General features: G+C 54.7%; 1 long non-coding RNA gene across 1 annotated transcript in view; it reads right to left on the bottom strand.

The window, feature by feature from the left end:
• The window catches only part of LOC103588020, an 8,767-nt gene extending 4,522 nt beyond the window's left edge, over nucleotides 1-4,245 (bottom strand). The window contains exon 1 of the long non-coding RNA XR_550279.1: nucleotides 4,141-4,245. This is a non-coding gene — a long non-coding RNA (uncharacterized LOC103588020). The remainder of the gene's footprint in view (nucleotides 1-4,140) is intronic.
• Nucleotides 4,246-6,106: the final 1,861 nt, after the last annotated feature.

The raw sequence follows: 6,106 nt of genomic DNA, 5'->3' as shown, positions 1-6,106 counted from the left end.
AGAGCCCCCACCAACTGCACCCCACAACTGTACCACAAGCCCAGCCCCCTTCAAAGCACACATACGTGCCCTGCCCCCACCCAAGTGCATGCATGGGCCCAGGACACCCCCCCCCACATGGGCTCAGGACACCCCCAGCTGCACCAACAGGCACAGGACCCCCAGCTGCACCCCTGAGCACAACCCCCCCACCTGCGCCCATGGTCCCACCCCCACCGAAGTGCACCCACGGGCCCAGCTCCCACCCAACTGCACCTGCAGGTCAGCCAGTCACAACTACCCCCATGGGCCTGGAACCCTTTGGCATGTCCCTCCCCCAAAAGCACCCATGGGCCCAGCATCCAACCAACGACCCCCATGAGCCAAGCCCTCTAAAAATACACTCAGGAGGCCAGGCCCCCAAAAGTATAACCACAGGCCCAGCCCTCACCCAACTGCACCCACAGGCCCAGGCCCTATCCAAAAGCACCCATGGGCCTGGTCCCACTCAACTACATGCACAGCCCTCCTCAAAGCACAGGCACAGGCCCTGAACCTCCCAAAGCGCTACCATGGGCCCACCCCCACCAAAGCACTACCACTGGCCCAGCCCCACTCAACTACACCCACTGGCCCAGCCCCCACCAAACTGTCCGCTGGCCCAGGCCCACCAACTGCTCCCAAGTGTCCAGCACCACCCAATTGCGCCCGTGGGCCCAGCCCCCACCCAACTGCATGCACATATCCAGCCCCCACAAACTGTAGCCATGGATCCAGCCCCCACCAAAGTGCACACACGTGCCCAGCCCCAACCCGACTGTAGCCCCGGGCCCACCTTGCCACCAACTGCACCCACAGGCCAATGCCACACCTAAGTTAAACCAGGGGCCCAGACCCAACAGCGCACCCTCCGACCCAGGCCCCACCAAGTGCACCAACAGGCCCAGCCCCAATACAAATGCACACAAGTGCCCAGCCCCCACCCCCCTGCACTCACGGCCCCTGTCCCCNCCCCAAGAGTACACCCAGAAGCCCAGGACCCCAAAAGTATACCCATGAAGCCAAGGCCCCACAGAAGTGCAGCCACAGACGCAGGCCCTGCAAACCGCACCCACGGGCCCAGTACCCAAAAAGTTTACCCATGGGCCTAGCTTCCCCAAGAGTACATCCACAGGCTCTGACCCCAACCGCACCCATGGGCCCAGCAATCACCCAAAGCCACCCATGGGGCCGGGCCCCCCTAAAGCACACCCATGTGCCGTACCCCCACCCAAGCTCACGCACTGAACCAGGACACGCCCATCTGCACACACGGGCCCAGGCCCCCTGCAGCTGCACCCCTGAGCTCACCACCCTCAACTGCCCCCATGATCCCACCCCTACCAAAGTGCACCCATGGCGCCAGCTCCCACCGAACGGCACCTATGGGTCTGCCAATCCCAACTGTACCCATGGGCACAGAATCCTCTGGCACTGTCCTCCCCCAAAAGCACCATTGGGACCAGCATCTCCCCGAGGTACCCCCAGAGTCCCAGCACCCCAAAAGTACACCCAGAAGCCCAGGACCCCAAAAGTATACCCATGGAACCAGCCCCCACAGAAGTGCACCCACGAGCCCAGGCCTTACTCAAATGCACCCACGCGCCCTTCCCCACCCATCGGCATTCACAGGGCCACTGTCCCCCAAAACACACCCACGTGCCCAACCCCCACCCAAGTGCATGCAAGGGCACAGTTCACACCCAGCTCTACCTACGTGCCCAGCCCCACAAAGGTGCACCTGCAGGTCCAGCACCCCACAAGTGCTCTTGTGAATCCACCCCCCACCGACTGTACCCACAGGTCCAGTCCCCCTCAAAGCACACAAATGGGCCCAATCCCCACCAAAGCACTACCACTGGCCCAGCCGCCCCCAACTGCAACCACAAGCCTAGCCCTCAGAAAAGTGCACCAATGGGCCCAGCCCCTACCCAATCAGGCCCACAGGCCCAGCCCCCACCAAACTGTACCCACAGATGGGTCCAGGACCCCTGAAAGTGCACCCATGAACCCACCTCCACCCTATCTGCACCCACGAGCCCAGCCCCCATGATGGAGTTTGGATGTGTTGTCCCCTCCAAAACTCAGTGGAAATTTGATCTCCAATGTGGCAGTGTTGGAAACTGATTGAATCATGGGGGCAGATCCCTCATGAATGGATTAATGCTCTCCTTGGGGGAGGGGGATTAATGAGCGAGTTCTCGCTCTATTAGTTCCCACGAGAGCTCATTGCTTAAAAAGACCCTGGCACCTTTCTCTCTCTTGCTTCCTCTTGCCATGTGATCTGCTTGTACCTATTGGCTGCCTGCCACTTTCCACCATGAGTAGAAGCAGCCTGAGGCCCATGCCATATGCAGCTGTCCCAGAATCATAAGCCAAATAAACCTCTTTTCCTTATAAATTACCCAGTCTCACGTATTTCTGTTATAGCAACACAAAACGGACTAATACACCCCACCACCTGCACCCACTGGTCCTGCACTCACCTCACCTGGGGCTCTGTGTCTTCCAGAGAGCTGCCTCACTGTTGGGCCAATGCCCTGGCCAGGAGGCATTCAATAAAGGACCATTCTGATTACAAAAAAGCGGAGATGGACGTGGCAAAGCTCCTATAAGAGGCAGTCCCTCCCTGGTCTTGTGGTTCCCTGCTCAGGACAGCTGACTCGGCTCAGGCCGCTCCCACCTCTCCAAGAGCTCCCGGACTTCTGCTTGTACCCTTGGCTCCCTATGTGTCTGTCCCTATGAATCTTTAACCCAGAACCAAGCTGGGGTCTCAATAAAGGAAAAAAATTTCTATCAAGCAGAAGAGAGGCTGTCCTGCTTTTCTCCTGGAAAAATAGACCCCAATCCATTTTCCCACGAGCAGTCTCTACCCCGTGTGTGCCCACCCTCAAAACATGGCCCAGTCCTGTGCACAGCACTGAGACCCAGAGGCCATGGGAGTCTGCTAAAAACAGCTCTCGACATTCCCTGCTCTGAACTGGGTACCCAAGGCGACCCCACTGTGACCTTGGAACACTTCAACTCCCCTCCCGGGCCTCAGTTTCCCCACTTGTAAAAGGATGAGGGAGGACTAGATGCCATCTTATCCTGTGCCCCCAAATGAGACAAAATCGGACAGCAACATGCACCGAACTCTGGGAGCTCCTGCCTCCCCGCGCAGGCAGGGTCCTTCACTGGAGCCTAACATGGGCTTTGCATTGTGGAGAGAATACAGTGAGCAGGTGCATGCTGGGACTAAATCCTGCTAAGAATGATAATCTGGTCCAAGCCTCAGGCCCTGACCCTTTTGGAGGCCATTTACACACACTTGGTCACAGCGCCCACTGAAGAACGGCCCATTCTTCAGGCAGGACCAACTAGGCAGGGCCCCAGGAAGTCCTGGGGTTGGGGGAGAGTCTCTTGACCTGACACCCCCCAAGCAGGGCGCGCCACCCCTCGTGGTCCCTCCCTCGGGTCTCCTCCCCAGGCCCTGCAGGACCCAGTCCACGGAGGGTGGGTTGAGCAGGTAATAGACAGGCCTCTGACCCCTGGCTCCAGTCCAAAGAGAAAGTCCAAGGACCAAGGCGTGGGGCCTCCAGGGGTCAGGTTAGTTCCTCGATCCTCCATCTCAGCCAAGAACCCCCACCCCACCAGCAAGCCCAGGGCTTCACACTTACAGACACCAGGACAGAGGCGCCTCAGGGACACATGGGGAACAGTCCCGGTTCGGAACCCGTAGGGCCCTCTAACACTTCGGGGACTTCACTCCCAAGCACTGCTGCCACCCCCAGGAACTCTCCAGAGCCACCCTCTCACCTCCAGCGCCGCCCCTGCCCAGAAGGCCTCCCGGGTCGGGGGCTGCTCACCCCCAGGGCCCTCCGGGTCGGGGACTTCCATCCCAGGGCCTTCGGGTCGAGACCCTACGAACCAGTGGCCTCCCCCGGCTCGTCCCCGACCCCGGATCCCCGACCCCTGGCCGCGACTTTCCGGTGCCCCCGAGCCCCGGCTCCCAGTTCCCCCGACCCCGGGCTCCCCCGTCCCGGCTCCCCGGTTCCCCCGACCCCAAGCTCCCTGGTCCTCCCGAACCCCGGCTCCCAGACTCCCTGCTCCCAGTCCCCCCAACCCCCGGCCTCTCCTCACCGGCCGCGGAGTCTCCGCAGATGCCGGGCAGTGCCAGCGCCAGCAGCACGAGCATCAAGAACAGGGTTTCGCTTCCATGCGTCTCCGCAAACCGCCGCCGTCGCCGCCTCCGCCGTTTTCAGAACCGGGGCACGCCGGACGCCCCAGCAGCGCACGCGCCGGCTCGGCCAGGCTCGCGCTACGGAGGCCGGGGGAGGGTGGCGGCAGCCGCGATGGCAGCACGAGACCCCGGCGTGCTGCGCTCCCAGCCTGGAGAGGCGCGTCCCGGCGTTGCTAGGATACGGGGGCGGGGCCTGCCAGGATGGGCGGGAGCCTGGTGAAAAAGAAAAATAAAAAATGATCAAAAAGTGGTTGCAGTGGTCAACTTTTATTACGTAAATGTTATCACAGTTAAGAGAAAAAAAGTTTTAAGTCAGGAGAGAGGGAGCTGATAAAAATACCTGGACGGGCAGACTACGCGGCGGCGGCGGCGTCCGCGAGCCAGGAGAGTGCCGGGTGGCAGCGGCGGGGTGTCGCGCGCTGCGGGGCGGCCCGGGCTTCGGCCTCCCTCCGGTTCCCTGGAAGTGGGGCCGGCGGCCAGCGCGGGAGCAGCAGCAGCAGAGGCGGAGGCTCTGGCGCGTCTCTCTCACCTTCAGCCTGAGCCAGGGGAGGCCAGGCGGCCCGGGTGGCTGGAGGATGTTTTTTAATGCTTTTAAGAAATTGGTTTAAAAATTTATTGACATGATATACTATTTGTACTGAGAGGTAACTTGACCCAAAATACCTTTTTTGTTTGCTTAGGGTATTTTTTTTTCAATATCTGAAAGTTGAAGGTATTTCTGTTGTAACTGTAAACAGACATTCTAAATGTGTTAAAACATATTCTTATGTACTCTATTTGTATATTTTTCATACCCTGAAAATCTGAAGGTTAATTCAAACTGGCATGTATTAGAATATTCAAGAAAAAAAATACCTTTAATACCTTTAATTTAGTTTAATTTAATACTTAAAATTTTGTCAAGATTTTGATGAGGAATAATAGCACAAGTTATAATCACTGATAGCACTTTGAAAGTTCTTTTCTATAAAATATAAAATACTCAATATCTAAATCCAAGTCAGGCATGGGAGATCAGTGTTTATCATTAGATGTTTTGAGTTTTATACTTATATTGTTCAAAATGCAATTATAACATTTAATATTTGTCGACATGCTTTTTACAAAAGTAAATCCTAAACTACTAAAAAAAATGTGAGTCTTTTACCTCCTTGACTAAATTTATTTCTACATAATGTATTCTTTTTGATGTTATTGTAAATGGAATTTTTTAAACTCCCTTTTCAGGTTGTTCATCATTAGCGTATGGAAATGCCATTTATTTTTCTGTGTCAATTTTGTATCCTGCAATTTTGCTGAATTTGTTTACTAGTTCTGGCAGTTTGTGTGTGTGTGTGTAATCTTCAAGATTTTCTACTATAAGATCATGTCATCTGCAAACAGAGATAATTTTACTTCTTTCTTTTTGATGTATATGTGTTTTATTTGGTTTTCTTGCCTAATTGCTCTGGCTAGGACTTCCAAAACCAGGCTGAGTAGAAATGGCAAAAGCAGGCATCTTTGTCTTGTTCCTAAGGGGAAACACCACTGAGTATGATGCTGGCTGTGGGGTTTTATTCATGGTCTTTATTATGTTGAAGAAGTTTCCTTCCATTCCTTGTTTCTTGAGTGGTTTTTTAATCATAAAAGGATGTTGAATTTTGTCAATTTTTTTTTCCTGAGTCAATTAAAATAACCATAGGTTTCCTTCATTCTGTTAATGTGGTTTATTACATTGATTGATTTTTATATGTTCTAAAAATGCAGAAGAATAAATTATTTCAACACTTCTAGCCAGGAAAAGTTTCCTTTCTCAATAAATGCAATTTCTTAATAAATGGGTTGTGGATTAATGAGGCTTTTGTGGGGACTGGGACATTTAGAGGA

Source organism: Galeopterus variegatus, unplaced genomic scaffold, assembly GCF_000696425.1.
Source record: "Galeopterus variegatus unplaced genomic scaffold, G_variegatus-3.0.2 Scaffold514, whole genome shotgun sequence".
In the NCBI taxonomy this organism is placed as follows: domain Eukaryota; kingdom Metazoa; phylum Chordata; class Mammalia; order Dermoptera; family Cynocephalidae; genus Galeopterus; species Galeopterus variegatus.
The sequence above is the reverse complement of the archived record's forward strand: the minus strand, read 5'-3'. Positions and strand labels throughout refer to the sequence as shown.